Source organism: Sminthopsis crassicaudata, chromosome 5 (assembly GCF_048593235.1).
Source record: "Sminthopsis crassicaudata isolate SCR6 chromosome 5, ASM4859323v1, whole genome shotgun sequence".
NCBI classification, from domain to species: domain Eukaryota; kingdom Metazoa; phylum Chordata; class Mammalia; order Dasyuromorphia; family Dasyuridae; genus Sminthopsis; species Sminthopsis crassicaudata.
The window spans coordinates 24,806,024-24,823,855 of record NC_133621.1 but is presented as its reverse complement, the minus strand read 5'-3'; the positions used below and the strand labels follow the sequence as shown (position 1 = coordinate 24,823,855).

The 17,832-nt window shown below is 37.1% G+C and overlaps 1 protein-coding gene across 6 annotated transcripts in view; it reads left to right on the top strand.

Annotated features, from left to right (window-relative positions):
• Window positions 1–17,832, top strand: part of LRRC3B (leucine rich repeat containing 3B) — a 104,955-nt gene that overhangs the window by 3,678 nt on the left and 83,445 nt on the right. For 2 of the 6 annotated variants that reach the window (XM_074268195.1, XM_074268196.1), the window contains exons 2-3: window positions 1,765–1,830; window positions 2,317–2,449. The gene's annotated coding sequence lies outside the window, so the exon portion shown is untranslated. Of the gene's footprint in view, window positions 1–128; window positions 4,352–17,832 lie in introns of those variants that run through there. The other 4 variants (XM_074268199.1, XM_074268200.1, XM_074268201.1 and 1 more) reach the window with 3 other exon arrangements.

The window sequence follows — 17,832 nt, the reverse complement described above, 5'->3', positions numbered from 1 at the left end:
CTTAGATGTAGTGGAAGCTATCCCTTCATTTTGCAGACAAGGAAATTGAGTTGAGATTAAGAGACTAGTAAAACTAGTAAGGAACTGGGGTTGGGGGTGGGGATGGGGAGTTTAGCTTTGAATTCAGGCTCTATTGATTCAATTTCAGTTTATAAAGCATTTAAAATCATTAACTTATTTGATCTTAATCAACAATTCTGAGGTTAAGTCCTACTGGTTTCTTTATCCCCATTTTATAAAGAAACAAGATCAGAGAGGTTAAAAACAAAAACAAAACAAACAACAAAAAAAACCAAACATGTACCTATGGTTGCCCCATCTTTAAGTATCAAAAATGGGGTGAGCACTGAGATCTCTTCAATCAACCCCTGTGGTTCTTTAAGTACAAACTACTTGAGTATTTATTGGGGATGATGTAAAGGATTCTTTTGCAGGCATGGGTTAGTTACCCTTGATAGCCTCTGAAATCTGTCTAATCCTGAAATTCTGTAATCCTGACTCCAAGCCTCAGGGATTTGTTCACTGCACTTCCTTACAATGACAATAATAGTAAAGCTGCCATTTATATAAGGCCTTAAACTCCCATCCCCACCCCAAACCCCAGTTCCCTCCTAGTTATATGGTCTTGTGCAAGTCTCTTAATCTGAACTCAATTTCCCAGTCTGCAAAATGAAGGGATAGCTCTCCACCACATCTAAGACCCCTTCTAGCTTGACATCGGTTATCTCTTTTGATCCCCAAAATATGACAGATGAAGTAAAATCTCTTCTAGGAAATTTACAGATGAGGAAACTGAAGCTGAGAGGAGTTATAGAACTTATCCAGGTTTTCCCAGCAAAAAGACTGGGTTTTCTTGAGTCTTACATTCAGCCCCCTTTTTGTGTGTGAGAAAAGGGGGTGGGTGGGAAAAGCAGTGAGAACGGATCTTTCAAGTCCAGTGCTTTTTCTGATTCCCCCATAAAGCCTCTTTGCTTACTCTTCTGGGCCTGTTTCCTGGTGGAGGTGGGGGTGGAGTGACCAGGAACATGATCCCTAGAGAACTGATCCAGAGGTTTAAGCAAACCCCCAAATAATGCCTGTCTAGCAAGCTGGCTCTCTCTCTACCCCTTGATCATGCCTAGCTATATTTAGCACAGATCTTCAGTTTTACATCTAGAAAGGACCCTCTGAAGAAGACAACTAGATTTTCTCATCATAGTTTACAGCTAAGAGCTCTTAGACCAGAATGATTTGTTTGTATTCTGTTAATGGCAAGGCCAGACTTAAGTCCACATTGCATTCACTGACTATTAGTCGTTTGCTCCTTCTCAGAATATGTTTATATTTAGAAATATTGTATTTCCTATAGTTGTTTTTCAACATTTAAAAACACAATGGAAGCTTTTTAAAAAAAGGGAAACTATTATTCAGATAATTTCACTAATATGTTATAAGTGGTTTAGGCAGGAAAAGAAGGAAAGCCAGCCCTTTTGTTAACACTAAGTCTCAAACAATTCTTGCAAGAATTGTGAAACTCTCACAAAAATAATAGTGTGTTTAATTAGCAAAAATTGAGAATTTTTTTCTTTACAGCTTTACAGCTGTACTACCTAGCACACTTGGTCATAAACTCCTTTCCTAAAGGAAAAATACTTCTAGCTCTCCACAGTCCATCCCTCTCTCCTCACCACCTTTTATTTTATTTTTTTAGCATCACATGACATCTTAGAACTAGAACTAAAATGGACCACAGAAGACATCTAATCCAATTCCTTCATTTTACAGATGGGGAAACTGAAATCCATGGAAGTTAAGCGATTTGCCTACAGTCACTCAGCTAGGAAGTAACAGGTGGGATTTGATTAAGGCTCAGTGACTTTTCAAGTTCCAACGCTCTTTCCCTTGCCTTCTCCTTCCCTTACTCCATTCTCTTTCCCTTCCTTTTTTTGTTATTGTTGTTGTTGGCTTGGAAAAACAACAGCATGATTCACATACTAATAATGATTTGAGAATATAGATTTTTTTAAATGATCATAAATAAGCCTGCTTCTCTGACCTTTGGTTTAAGAAAAGATTGAGACAAAGGTGAGGTGAGGATGTCTCTAGAGGTTATGTGTTGAAAGATGGAAGAAACCTTCCCTCTAAATTTCAAAGGAATTTCTCCAAGTGGCAATTTTATATCAAATCATTTAGGTCCTAAAATGATTCATCCAGAGATGGTCAGGACCTCAGGATCATGTAATTAAACTAACCCTCTAGTTCTACAGGTGACAGTACTGAGGCCTGGAAGGAAATGAGTTGACCAAAATATCTCATAGGGATTATTTGTATCCTCAGGTATCTTCTGGGACCAAAGAAATAAGGACCCACTGTGTAATTTCTATGGGTATTGTTAAGATCCTGGTAGCAGTAATGTAGTTTCCCAGCTACAGGACTGGACTTCTTCCCTTGGAGTCAACCCAACATATAGGTAAGCTGGGCTTCATGAAGAGTGTGTGGGAGGTTGGGCCAGCTTCCTGTGGTTCTCATTTCTGCAGTCTGTATGGAGAAGTGTTACAAGAAAGGAGAAATCAAAGCCACATTGAAAAATGTCTAATATAAAAAGACCAAGATAAAGGAAAGTAGCATCTTGGATGATTTTACATTGATTAGGTGAATTTTCCCCTACTCTTGTTCTGAAACAGCCCAAGGTAGGAGGTCCCAATCTTTTTAGTTTGGAATGGAGGCAAAGAACTTTAGGAATTACTAGCTAGAAATCCTGTTGACAAGCTGCCCACGGGAAGTCATGCTGGCAGAGTTGGAAGGCTGGGGGCATTTGACTGCAGACTTCTTTCCCTATCAGCATACTCTCCATTTCTCCTTGGTAGGTAGAGACTACAGTATTGGAATCAGGAGGAACCCAGTTCAAATATCACCTCAGATATTAGTTAAGTGATCCTGTGCAGGTCACAGGGATTTACTTATCTCATCTGCAAAATGAATCAATTAGATTCAATAAACTCTATAGTTCCTTACTTGCTAATAAATCCATTGTCCTTTGATCCAATTGGGAATGGGTCAAGACCAAAATTCAATTCCATAAGTATTAAATACCACTATCAAAATATGATCCTGTCACAGCAGACAAAAATGTTCTGGAGTCAAAAGGCTCATGTTAGAATCCTGCCTCTTCCATTGTTCATTATTTATATCATCGAGGGTGAGAAGCATTAACTCTGGGTCTCAGGTTTTGAATTTGTAGATGGCAAAGTGCTAGACTTAGAATCAGGAAGATCTGAGTTAAAATTAATCCTTAAATACTGACTAGTTAGATGATCCTGAGGAAGACAATTGTTCTTTAACTGAGTTTCCTCAATGATAAAATGGGAATAATTATAGCATTTGTCTCAGGGTTGATATGTGGATAACTTGAGATAATATCTGTAAATACTTTGCAAACTTTAAAACTGTAAAGAATTATAATTATGGTTACATTTGTAAAGCTCCCTGAAACCTTAAAGAGTTATTTGAATGTTAGCTTGTTTTTATTACTTTAACTCTAAAATGCTATTTATGAGTCTAAGTTTGACAGTTTGGTGACCCATTATTGATTCTCTCCAGTTATCATGAGAGCTATCCATTTTTTAATCTTAAAATTAATTTGAAACTTTATTATAATGTAGGTATTTTGGGATGGAGCAGAAAGCACTATAAAGTTAGGCAATGACAGGGAATGACAAGTTATCAAATGCTGAGAAGGCTTTGCCTTGCCAATATTTCCCAACCAAATGCCCCACAGCAAAATTTATACTAGCCTATAAAAGTTTTACAACCAAAGGCCCTTAGTTCTTAAAAAAATAATAATTAGAACAACAACAATAGCATTTTTAGCTTGGACTTCTCTTCTTACTCTTTATAATTTGCCTTTCCCCCTTTATTCCCCCCCCCCAGATATCCATGTGTTTCATTGTCTTCAATAAACAATCTAAGTATTTCCTCATTTCTTGGTATTTAATAATCTGAAAAACATTGTACCAATCTGATGCATCTAGGTAATACATTATGATTAATTGTCTAATAGAGGAAAAAAAGATGTGGAGTTGGGTAGAGTTAGTATACTACAAAAATAATTGTGAAAACCTTGTACAAAATTCCCAAGTACTTAAAATTTAGAAATTTTATTTTCTAAAGGGGGTTATTAGTGTGGGGACTGGCAGAACTTGATTGGCTTTTAATGGACAGTCCACAAAACACATTTTTGTTATTAATATTGTAGATACCATGTGAAGGGCTAATCAATGTTTTTGTTTATTTTTTGTTACTCTGGTTTTCTGACCCTGATGATGTCAGGGGATCGAGGGGGTCATGGGGAGCATCATGCTATATGCTAAAGGTAAGAGTAATAGAAAGAATGAAAATCCTCTGATTCAGACAACAATATTTACATAGTCTCCTTCCAGGCACATGTGTATTTTCTAATTCACATTTTAGGTTCATCATTTTTTGGCTTAAAAACAAAACAAAACAAAAAAAAAAGTAGAAAAGGGGCAGAGTATCTGACCTTGAGCTATTTTTAATAGAAAGACTTCTGAGAGCTTGAGTAATAAGGTTCTTAGAAAAACAGTTTGAAGAGGATGGTGGGAGAAAAAGGAATACAATTATTAAAACTGAAGTGGGGTTCTAAATTAAATTTGAATGAGTTTGGTGGCAGAGGTTTTATCTGGGATTAAAAAAAAAGGTATTAGAAGCTAGGTTAGAAGCAATACATGGACTTGATCAACTTAACATGTATAACCTGCTCAATTTAACCCATGTGTTACTAAGTGGAATAAAAGCTTTAGGATACTTTTAATGACTAATAATAACAAGTTGTATGTGGTTTTGTTTACAATGACAAGGGGCTTTACGAGTGTTATCATTCTCTAGATTAATATTTGCAGGCATTTGTTAGATTTACTGGTGCTGACTCCTTAAAGTGTTAGATCTTCTTACAAAGATTTGGCAAACTCACTTTTTAAAGATTTTTCATAAAATGTGCATTATTCCATGAAAATTCAGTCTCTAGGCTTCCAATCAAGTAAAGATATTTTTCTTTTTTTCAGCTTTTTAATTTTATCTAATATTTTGTTTTTCCCAACTATGTGTAAAAACAAATTTAACTTTTTTTTTCAAATTTTGAATTCCAAATTCTCTCCCATCCTTCCTCATTGAGAAGGCAAGCAATTTGATATAAGTTATACATGTGTAATCTTACAAAATATATTTCTATGTAAATCATCATATGAAAGAAAACCCAGACAAAAAATAGGATAATAAGAAAAATAAAGTAAGAAAAAGTATCTTTGATCTACATTCAGGGTCTACTAGTTCTTTCTCTGGAGATGGACACTATCTTTCCTCATAAATCCTATAGAATTGTCTTGGATTATTGTCATGCGGAGAATAGTTAAATTATTCATAGTGGATAAAGATACTTTTCTTCTTCAAGATTATAAATTAATAGTAGGTGTCAAATCCAGGTGATAAAGTTTTAGTATTAAGTTTAAGTATTCTTCCTCAGAGAGGAAAAAATTAACATTAGTGAAATTCATATTTCCTAATTGAAACATTTTTCTTAGGGGTTTGTGCAGATGTTTGTAAAACACTTAAATTGGTATACAGATATATTTATTCATTTTATTATTTTATTTATTTAATTGGTATACAGATATATTTTATTCTTATTATTGAGAGGCAACATGTTGAAATTTTCTATTTAATAATAAGAATAGCTACCATTTATATAGCATATATGTGAAATTATTTCTATACTTTATCTCATTTGGTTAACTCATTGTTAACCCTGTGAAATTGGCATTTTGATGTCCCCTATCTTAAAAATTGGGAGACTGAGGCAGACAGAGGCTGACTTACTCAGGCTTACACATGTAGTAAATATCTGAGGCTAGATTTTAATTTAGATCTTCTGAGTCAATGTGCAACCAAGCTATAAATACCCAAGATCAAGCTCTCTTTCACCGATAGATACTGACTATGTGAACTTGGACAAATCCCTGAAATTTTCTAGTGCTCCAGGGAAGCCTTTATGAATATGTTGCAGAAGGGGAAGCTCTACATTAGTGGAGGCAATTTTCTCATTTGTAATACCTCATGCCTATGAAATAGCAGATTTTATCTGCCACACCTCTTATATGACTAGTATTTTACTATCATCCCAGGGAAAGATCTTTAGAATTACAGGTAGTTAGAAAAATATTTTTAGTGCCTGTTTTGAGAAATAAAATCAGAATTAATATTAGGAATGAAATAAGTCATTTGAAATTATATAGAAACCCTGAAGGATACTTGACTGACTAGAGCAAACATCCCTGAAATTAAAGGTGAGTTAAAACCTTTGCTACATCCCCATTCCTTAATTAGATAGCTAATGGTTTATCTATGACTAATTCTTTTAGAATCAAGTTGCTTCAAGGAAACTTGGATGGAGGGGGGGTTGTTCTGTGATTGCATGTGATTTATATAGCCAGAAGGTACTTGGATCTTGCTGGATTTTATAGTCAATATTTTACTTGGTTTACAATTGGTATAAAATTAAAGGGCCTTCATATACTTATCCATAGATAAAGCATAAAGTTCAGGGAGGGAGTCTGAGTTTCTCTTGCTCCCACCTCATCCCTGGTCCAGCATTTCCTTTTTATAAAGAATACCTAGTGATTTAAAGAGGGCTTAAAAGTGAGTAAGTTGTGTTTTCTCTTCTTAATATCACAGTCTATGTGCACAGACCATGGTCATTAGCATGATTGGTGACTTGCACAGACTCCTGACCAGCAGAGATTGAGTGCTGGGTATTCTTTGTTTTAGATATAAGATATAAACTTGTACCTGCAAAGAGGTACAGCCAACATCTACAGCTAGTTTAAGGGAGGGAGTAGGGAGAGAAAATCAAAGTGATTCTACCACAAGGAACAGACATGATCAAGGAGTGCTAGGGAAAGATAGCCGGATGCTTTTGGTCATTGTATATCTATTATCATCCCCTCTCCCTACAAAAACTCATAGTTCCTTATGAAATCCTGTTTTGTTTTTTATTTGAAATATTTGTGAAGTTCCAATAAAAATAGAAAAAGAAAAAAATAAGGGAGGGAAGGAAAGAAGGAAAGGAGAGAGGAAGTGAAGGGAAAAGGGAGGAAAGAGAAAGGAAGGAAGAAGTAACAGAAGGAGAGAGGGAGGCAAGGGGAAAGAGAGGAAGGAAATAAGGAAGAGATGGAGGAGAGAAGGAAGAAGAAGAAAAGAGGGAAACAAAAAAGGAAGGAAGGGAAGGAGATGAAAAGGGAAGGAAGGGAGAAAAGAAAGGAGGAATGAAGGAAAAAAGAGAGGGAGAAAGATAAAGAAAGGAATGAAGGAGAGAAAGAAGGAAAGGAGGGAGAGAAAAAGGGAAAAAGGAAGTTAGAGAGGGAGGGTGGAAAGGTAGAAGACCTGAGTTTAGATTCAGATTTTGTCACTTAATGCCTTTGAGACATTTGGGCAAGCCATTTAACTTCTCTGACATTGAACTTCTGGATTTATTATAATTATTATTTTAATAAAGATGTTGGATCTCTGAAATTCCTTTTAAATCTAAGTCTCTAATCCTGTAGAAGTGTGATTAAGTGAATAGAAGACTGACCTCTTGGGAAGACTTGGGTTCAAATAGCAAGTGGATAGGAGATAATATTACAGATTGCAGCTATGAGGAATGTAGGTAGTGAAGTGCATAGTGTGCTGGACCTGGAATTAGGAAAATCTGAGTTTAGATCTATCTTCACACTGTCTGTGTAACTGAAATCAAGTGACTTAATCTGTGTTTGCCTCTATTTCCTCATCAAAAATGGACATTCCAGCAATTGCACTTGTTGTGAGGATAAAAAGAGATTAATATCTGTAAAGTCCTTTGAAAATATTAAAGTGTTCAGTAAGTGCTAGCTATCATTACTATTATTATTCTAGAGAATGAAACAGAATAGGAGTGGGCTAGAAAAAATGTAAAAAGAGGTTTAGCACATGGAAGTAGAGGCAGAGTGGGAGAGATTTGAGAATACACTGAGGAATGTGTGTGTGTTTAATATAGACCAGGTATGAAAAAAGAAGGAAGACAAAGAGAAAGAGTGGGAAGAATAAGGCTTTGAAAGAGGCAGAGGCAGAAAAGGGAAAAGAAAAATCTCCTGAGCTTGCCCAAGATCATTCTGAGCTTTCATTGCTCAATGGAGCACAGAAAAACCTAGGTGGATAAAATCCACTGACATGATCAGTGTCATTGATTGGGAATGATTATTGATTTTGTCTTTCATTTTCCATTCTTTGCTTTCTCCCCCTCCATTTTATTTATTTATTTTGGAGTTAGCAACAGCCAAATAAAACCTGAATTTCCACAGGTACTGGTAGCACTGAAGGAGAGATATGTTCATGAAACTGTGCATGTCTGGTGTAATGAGCTTGCTTTGTTCTGAAGTGGATGATAAATTCAACATGTATCTTTCAAAGCCATCCTCTTCATCCTTCCTACTATGTTTACGTGGTCCCTTTTAGTGGGAATTCAACACATTTCCAGCTTCTTATACCATATTTTTTTTTTGTTTTTCATTTCCTGAGATATGTGATTTCTTCTGAAGTAATTATTCCTTATGTTGTTGCCCAATGTCCCACCGTCAATTTCAGTATTTAGTAGGAGTCCTTTCTCCAACTGGACATTAACTCTTGTGGCACCTCCAAATTGATTTTCATTTGGTTCTACTTCTAACTGGTAGCCTGGAGATTTGCCTACTATGACTTAGTCCTGTCAGAGGTCCGTGGAGAAATCTTTCCAAGGGGAAAAAGGGAGAGGAGACATGAATCTTGGATCATATACAACTTCTGATAGCAGAAAGAGAACTTTATTTTCCATTTCAATTAGATAATCCACAAAGCATATACATTTCACCTAGATAGGCTAAGTTGAAAAACATATTCAAATTTGTCATTAATTATATGAACTTTTAAAAGTATAATTGTATAGGAAATAAAGAGCCGACTTCTTAGAGAAATCGAGATTCAAACCTTATCTCTCACAGATACTAACTGTCCAATTTTAGGCAAGTCACTTACCCTCCTAATGCTCTAGGCAGCTTTGTCAACCTATACGTTTAACTGCTGAATGAATATTTGCATTAGGAACTCTTTTAGTAATGAAATAACAAGTACAGTTACCTCTCAAAAGTTATTTCAATATTATTGGAGATGTAATTTATATGTATTAAACATTTTATAATACTTGACAGTTTGCAGATCTTTTTTTGTATACAATCATTTAAGCTTCACAATAATCCGGTTATGTAGGTCTTGTTTATTATTCCCATTGTATACCTAAGGAAATGGAGGCTCAGGGAAGTAACCGACTTTTCCATGGTTAGAAAAGCTGATAACATTCAAGCTTAAACTTTCCAACATCCAAGGTCACACTTTTTTAATAGGTTCTGTAGTTTTCTCAAAGTATCATAATGTCGGCTTCCTTCTATACTCATTGCACTGATAGCCACCTGGACTATTTCTAGTTTCATCTTTGCTTCAGGGAATGAAGCAATAGTTCAATGTGATTAGTAGAAGAGCAAAGGGTCTGGTTCTCTCACAGGTTGGGTAATTAGCCCTTGAGTAATTGGGAGGACACCGTGGTGATGCCATTTTGCTCACTGAGTATCACCCAACAGATGGCTCACATTTGTCCCACATTGGGGAAAAGACAGCAAAATGTTCTTACCGTTGAGGCTCCTTCATGGTGCTCTCTGCTCTGACTGGTCAAGTGGAGCTTGGTTAATAGAAGACCGTGTTTTCCTGATGGGGGAAATCTGTCTTTTTCTTTATTTTTTTTAAATGGAGACAAAGTCTCATTCAGATGACATTTTTACTCACCGAAGTATAGAAGACAAGGTATACTCCTGACTTAGATCTAACTCTAGTTAGATCTCTGAATCTCTAGCCTTGAAAATGTATTTTGCCTTAGTTCCTTAATCTGTATGAGAGTGAGTAGAAAGTTTTTCTGGTTCTGATATTTTGTGATTCCCATAGTAGTTATTAGCCGCCTCCCCAGAGCTTCCTAAAGCCCTGTGATGACTTTTTCAGGAAAAATGGAAAATTTTGATCATTGCCTACCAGTTGCATCTTTGTGTGTGCTTGAAGATGGTTGCTATAGGGTTTGACACTTTAAGGGATGTTAGGGATCAACTAGTCCAATTTCTTCATTAAAAAATCATTATCTTTTATTTTGAAATCATCTGCTTTTCTTTATATATCTCTTCCCTCTCCAAGTCTCAGAGAATCATCTATTATAATAAAGATTTTAAATAAAACTATTTCAACAAAATGAATCAACTCAACCAAATTAAAAAATAGGATTTCACAACCATGGTCCAATCTTTGAAAAGAGTGAAGGAAAGCTCATTCCTAATAGTCCTTTTTAAGGATCAATCTAAGTCATTTTAATTTCACAGCATTGTTTCATTTGTTGCTCTGTTCTGTTCATCTCCAGTGTGTTATCTTTGTGCAAATCTTTTTCTTGGGTTTATTTCCCTCTGCATCAGTTCATGTAAATCATCTCATGTTTCTCTGTATTCTTCACCTTCATTATTTCTTACACTACAATAGCATTCTATCCCATTCATGCGTGGATTCATTTAGCTATTCACAAATGGATGAGCATTTTCTTTGTTTCCAGTTCTTTAGTATTATGCAAAGTGAGGCTTTAAGTAGTTTGGTGTACATTGGACTTTAAGAAAAAAATCACTGATTTCCTTGAGCCAACTTCCTCATATTTCACATATAGAAATGGAAGCTTAGAGAATGAAAGTGAGGGGAAAATTTGGAAAAATGAATACAAGGGGTAATGTAAAAAAAAATTACCCATGCATATATACTGTCAAAAATTATAATTATAAAATTAATTTTAAAAAAAAGAGAATGATAGTGACTTGCCAGGGTGACACAGAAATCAGATGACAGAATTGGAACCTTGCCCACTTGGCTCCCCTCTGCTCTGTTGCCCTTTCTCTTGAAATCTAGGTGAGAGGCAATATGGCATAATGGATAGAGATCTGGGTTCCAGTCCTGCCTCTGAGGTTGCGACAAGTTACTTGACCTCTGTATGCTGTGGGCAACACTCTAAGTGCTTATTTATAGACAGATTGCCAATCTACATTACCGGAGGAGTCCCTCTGCTGAGAATTCCCCATACAATGACTTCAGAAGTCTAGACATTCCCCTTCCCCCCTCTGCCAAGGACGCTGTGATAATGGAACATAGAGACTTTTCCAGTAATCAGTATTAAGGACTGGGTGTGTTGACATCTGAGATAATTACACTCAGCCCATAAGATTTTGGGTACAATTTGTTTAAAAATATGCTCTGCAACTTAATTTTCAGTTTTGAGTGGATATACATGTATTCATGTATGTGTAGCTATGAAATGGTATGTATATATGTATACACATGTAGCTACATATATGCATATAAGTGTGGGTGTGTTCATATGTGTTTGTACTTGTATATGTGTTTGTATGTATGTATAAGCAATAAGCATTTATTATGCACTTGCTTTGTACCACACATCATGCTTACTGCTGGTGTTTTAAAAAAATAAGAAACTGAAACAGTCTCTGCCTTCAATTTTTCAAAGACCACATGGAAGTTTTCATGTCCTATGCTAGGAGAGCTTGGTAAAGTGAAGAGAAATCTGTTCTTGACAATAGGCAAACCTGGGTTCGAATCCTGCCTCCAATATTTGAGTCATAAAAGCATAGGCAGAATAAATCATTTAGTGCCTCTAAGTCTCGGTTTTCTCTTCTGTAGCACAAGGACAATACAATCCCTAGTAGCTATTTTGCTAGGGTTACAAGGATCAATGACACTCGGTTAAAATAAAGCATATTGGAAAGCTTTTAGTCACACAGAAATGGGGGTAGTGTTGTTAGACAGGGTCTTTGCTGATTGCTGCCTTAGCTCAGAAAGAGAATTTGTATGAAAAGCCCAGGAAACAACAGGAGACTTTCAGGCCATATCAAAACCTGGACTTCCATTTGCTATTTTTATTCTTCTTTATTTCCTTTCCGTTTCAGGCTCATTTTGATTATGCTCATTTTCCAGGAAATTGTCAGATGAGTGCAGCTGAAAGCTTTTGAGGTGAAGCAGGGAATTCCCAGAGCTTTGTTTTCCCACCGAGTAGAGGTAAGGCCCTCTGGCCTGGCCTCAGGAGCTCGGTCTGCTTGATTCACTCAGCCCTGGTTAGGAGGGGTCCTGGGTAATTGCCCAGGTATTTGAAAGCATGGGCTTCCTAGTAGTCTTCTGTTCATTCTTTGTATTCTTCCTGACAACTAAATTTGAACTTGACCCTCAGAAGCTGTGAGTCTGTGGCAAGGCTCTAATTTAGGAACCCTAGACTTGTGAGTGATCAGCAGGTATGAATGACCAGGCTTTGGACACAGGAAGACCACTTGCTCCCAGTGGGGTCCCTGACCCAATTCTTTAGCTACTGGAGTTTTCACTACCACTATTAACCATTACTGTGGATGGATTCTAACTCTCCCTTATGCCTTCTGTTCAGCTTTTGTGCCTCTGTGACATTTTCCTTTAAATACTAAACCCAGCCCCTGTAGCCTCAAGAGTCCAGGAAAGAACTCCCCGAATAAACTTCTCACTCTAATTGCTTGAACAGGGGTCACGTATGTCCCCAACAATTAGAGGTGTAATACTTTCCCCAGGAAAATATTCTGCATCCTAAAGAATATTAATAAAACTTGGCACTTTGATTTACAAATACTATCTCCATAACCTTGAGAGGTATGCACTATTATTGTCCCCATTTCCCAGTTGAAGAAACTGAAGCAGACAGATTAGGTGACTTGCTCAGGATCATACAACTAGTAGATGTTTGAGATCATATTTAGACCTAAGTTTTCCTGATTCCAAGTGCAGTGCTCTATCCCATATCTCCTCGCTATCTAGATCATAGTTTGGTTCTTCAGTATTATTAGAATATTATAGAATAGCTAAGTCTTGGACTAGCCTGGGAATCTACGTCATGGGTGGTAACAATACTTCTGGAGGTAAAGTAGAAGCTTTACAAGATCCAGAATCAGGAGAGACTTGACTTTGCACCCCAGCTTGGAGACTTATTAGTAATACAACTAGGATGATGTTATTAGCCTCTCTGGGCTTGGGATCTTTATCCTAAAGAAAAGCTCTCACCTTTCCAGGATTGTGTCCTTCCAGTCAACTAACTCCAAAGTCTCTCTATTTCCTCTGGTGTCAAGTATGAACTGCTCAGTTTCTACTTCTCCAAAAATATAATAGAAAGAGCTCCTGGCTCAGTGGGAGAGTTACGGTTTTTGTTGTTCAGTCATATCTGACTCTTTGTGACCTCAGTTGGCATTTTCTTGGCAGAGATATTGCCAAGAACTGAACATAACCAAACTAAAATGGTTTGCCATTTCTTTATCTAGTTCTTTTCACAGGTGAGGAAACTGGCAAACAAGGTGAAGTGACTTGCGTAGGATTCTACAGCTAGTAACTGTCTGAGTCCAAATTTGAACCCAGGGGACTCCAGGTCCGGTGCTCTATCCACTCAATCATTTGGCTGCCCAGAGTCAAGAGTACTTGGATCCAAATCTCAATGGGTCTCGTGTCTCACCTGTAAATTGAATGGGTCGGACTATGATCTCCAAGATTCCTCCCAGCTCTAAATCTATGACCCTTAGATTCTCCTGTGCATTATTTTGCCCACCAACTCCAGGCCAGCTATGGACCAGCCCACTTGCCAGTCTTTATGCACAATGTGCCACCATCCATCTAAATGGCATTGCCATTGAGTTCCGACAAGCCCAGAATGCCTTGTCTCTTCTCTAAGACGTCTTCCCTCATGACTCAGCTCAACCGCTACCTTCTTTAGGAAGCCTTGGTCAGTCCTCTTATCTGCTAGAACCTTCCCTTCCAAGGCTTTTCTCTATTTATATACATGTCATATTCCATTAGAATGCAAGCTTCTTGACCTGTATTAGTATTCCCAGTACCTTGCACATAGTAAGCGCTTAATAAATGCTTGTTGGTTAATTGCTAGATTGTAAAATGGAGATGATAAATGTATTTTCTACCCCCAAAGAATTATTGTAAGGTTCAAATGAAATTATGTACAAAGCTCTTTTTAAACCAGAAAGCACCATATGAATGTGAATCATTGTTATTTGTTAACTTCTGTTAATTTGTGAATTCCCAGACAACCTAGCTAAAGATAGGTTGTCTGGTGTGTAGACCAGTTTGGAACACAACCTGTTCCTTAGTTGGAGGTCTGACTGCTTCTCTTCCCAGAAGCCTTTTCACCCTGTGGATGCATCTGCCCCTCTGGCTCCCTCTTTTTTCGTGAGGGTCTCTGTAGGCCTGCCATTTAGGGTGGCATCCAAACCATCCATGCTCCCTTATTTAACTTCTTTGCTGCTGATTCTCTAAATTTTTCCACTTTGCCACCTCATGGGGCACTCCCCTTCATTTCTATTCCATTTTATGGATTGTTTCCCCCATTAAAATATAAGGTCTAGGAGGGCAGGGATTTTCTTTTTGCTTGTATTCAGATTCACAGCACTTAGTATGTATGGCATCTCACCCATAGTAAATGTTTAATAGATGCTTTATTGACCTATACTTCTAGAGTCAGGGAGAGCAGAGAAAGAGACAGAGAGATACAGAGACAGCTGGGTGGTGTCTGATATATAGCATCCTTGTACATACAATTTATTAACCAAGTGGGATTTTTTCCCCACACATATTTGGAGGTGTGATAATGAAATCAACATCTGTTTCCACTTGCTCAGCCAATCATTTAAATTCATGTTTCACAGTTAATAAGAGACTTAGGGAAAGAAGAGACCTCAGAAACCATCAGGACCAACTGATGTCTGATTGAGAATCTCCGCTAGAATGTAATGTACAAATGATTATCCAGACTCTGCTAAATTCCTCCAATAAGAGAAAACTATTGTCTCACAAAGGTAGCTACGTACAGTCAGGAAGACCTGAGTTCAAATCCAAGTACTAGTTGTGTGACACTGGGCAAGACTTCTCTTCTCAGTTTTCTAATCTGCAAAATAGAAGTAACAATAACCATTTATCTCTCAGGGTTGTGAGAATTAAAGAAAATAACAGATATTTTGAAAACCTTAAAAGTGTTATGTAAATGCTAGCTATTATTATTAACAAGTCTTCAACTTTTGGACAGCTCTAATTGTTAGTTTTCCATCTCTTACCATTAGCGATTTGGAGACATTTTCCATAATAGTTCCCAATTCTTAAGTCAGAGAACTGATTGTTCCTCATCCTTTGACCACGTATCAAATGTGGACAGCTGTCATGCTAGGATGTTTCTCCTTACGTCAAATCTTAAAGGCTTTATGCAGCAAATCTCCTTTGTTTTCCCAATCCAAGTCTAAGCAGAATAATTTCTAGTATCTCTTCTGTGCGGCACTCTTCCAGATCCAAAAGAGCTAAATCTTCTGTTCTGCATTTCCAGCTCCTCCAGCTTCATGTGGTAGGGACTCAGGGTCTTTCATTATTTCCAATACTGATATATATTCAGCATTTTGATTTTAATCTAGGCCTCTTGGGAGCCATAGAGCTAATGCACCACAAATACCTGTTAAAATTGATCAGTAACTCAATAGCTTGGGTTGTTGGAAGAAAGAGGCCTTTGTAAATTATAAATTCTTGTATAAATGTGACTGATGGTTCAGGGGAAATAAGTTCCTTCCTTGTGATATAGTCTTACAGTTGAAAGGAACCTTAGCGAGCTTCCTGCCCAACTTTGCATGTACCTAGAGCCCTAGGGTGCTGAGATCAAAGACTATAGGTGAGATGAAAGGTAGTGTAGAGCTTATCCAGACAAGTGGTTCTTAAGTCAAGTCAATGAGGATTTTTTGAAAGCTTGCTTTTTTACATCTTGGCCCCTCTGGCAGTTGAGTGAAATCTCTAAAACTATTCTCAAAATCATGTCTTTAAAGCACAAAATTAAATTACAAATAAAATCAGTTCTATTGAAAAATTATCATCAATATTTTTTAAAAAGGATTTTGTAAGCCCTGGTTTAGAAAACTTGACCTAGATCAACTCCCGTATTTTGAAAAGGAACAAAGTGAGACCTAAGAACTAGAAGTTACTTGTGGGTGCATTTAAAAGAATAGCCTTACCTAATGGACACCAATTAAAAGAGAAAGCTACTCCCAGTGAAATGAAGCTCTTTGAGGGGTAGGCTGTGTTTCATTTTGTGTTTGTATATCTAGCACCCAATACAGTAGTTGGCATAAAGTAGAGTCTAATAAATGCTTTTTTGATTCTGCAAGGATTTATAAAGCATCTAAGTACCAGGTACTATGTAAAGAACTGGAGACTGATTGATTGATGGATGGATCAACTGATAAGACTCAATGATAATCTTGAATAAGGTTGGACCTTAGAGGCTGAGGTATGACTCTATTGCAATATCAACGATTATTTTTACCAATAAGGCCTTCCAACTTCAAAGCAGCTCCTCTTTAAAGGTCATCTTAGAAGAGAGTCTGGTTATTTGGGATAAAACTTATTGCTTATTTTGGTTTTCCTCAGTGACATGAAACTCAATCACTGCCAAGAAGGAAGGGCTCCTTTGCCTTTTCCCAGTTTAGAACGAGAGAGAGAAAGTTTCCTCGGGATGATCTTCATCTTTATTCATACATCCATGCAGATGAATTCAGAACATGTGGGTGGGGGGTTTGAAGAGCCTGCAGCACTTAGCTAACAGTTGGTACGCCAATTGTGCAACGAGGAATCTATATTGACAGTTTTTAATTGTGGGATGAATCTGGTTTTCAGGGTTTTTAAAAGCCCTATTAAATTTCTGAAAGCTTCAGGGCGGCTTCGTTGCCAGGGGTGTTACTGCATGTTGGGACAACAGTGTGGAGAAATATGGGCCTCCAATATGGATTGTTCTAGAGTTGCTAACCAGTGGTTTGCTGGGGGAGCCCTACTTTATCATTTTTCCAGCTCAAGAGTTCTTCAGGTTTGCTAAATCTGACTGTATTGTACTCAAGTCTGAAGAGAGAGAGATCTGTGAAAAATACAGCTAGGACATACACATTTTACAACTGGAGGAAAACAGATTGATGTCTAGTAAAATCTATGGCAATTTTGTGATTTGTGAGAGAATAAAGGTTTGCTGCTCGATACAAAATTCTATTCCAGTAGAATGTAAGATTCTTGAGGGCAGCATTTGAGGACAGTTGAAAGAGCAAAGACTTTGGAATTAGACCTAAATTCAAATCCCATCTCCCATATAGACTACTTGTGTGTTGTCGGGTCTCAGTTTCTTCATCTGTAAAATGGGATAATATAGATAAGATGACCTTTGAAGTCCATTCCAGATCTAGATGTAGGACACAAAGACCCTTCTGAGGCTCAGTTTCCTCATCCCTCTAATAGAGGGTGGCTGGATTAGTTAGCTCTTCTAGTTCACACCAATTTTTTCCACTTTTTTTTTTTTTTTGGTCTCTTTAGTTTCTAGTATGCCTTGCCCCTAGTAGCGGTTTAATAAGTGTTTGTTGAATCGGATTAAATTAGTTCATTGACATCTTTAAGTGTAATTTATAAGACACAATTGGTTTCCAGGAATTCCTCAGTTGTCACAATGCCCTTTTTTCTTTCAAAAATAAAATCCTGTTGCTTCCTTTGTTTCAACCTTTCTCTACCTTGTCAGCTAAGTAGGAAGATCAAATGCTTTGCTGGCAGAAACTCCCTCTCTGAGTACAAATGTAAAAAAAAATAATAAAGAGAAGCAGATCAGTAAAAACTGAGCAG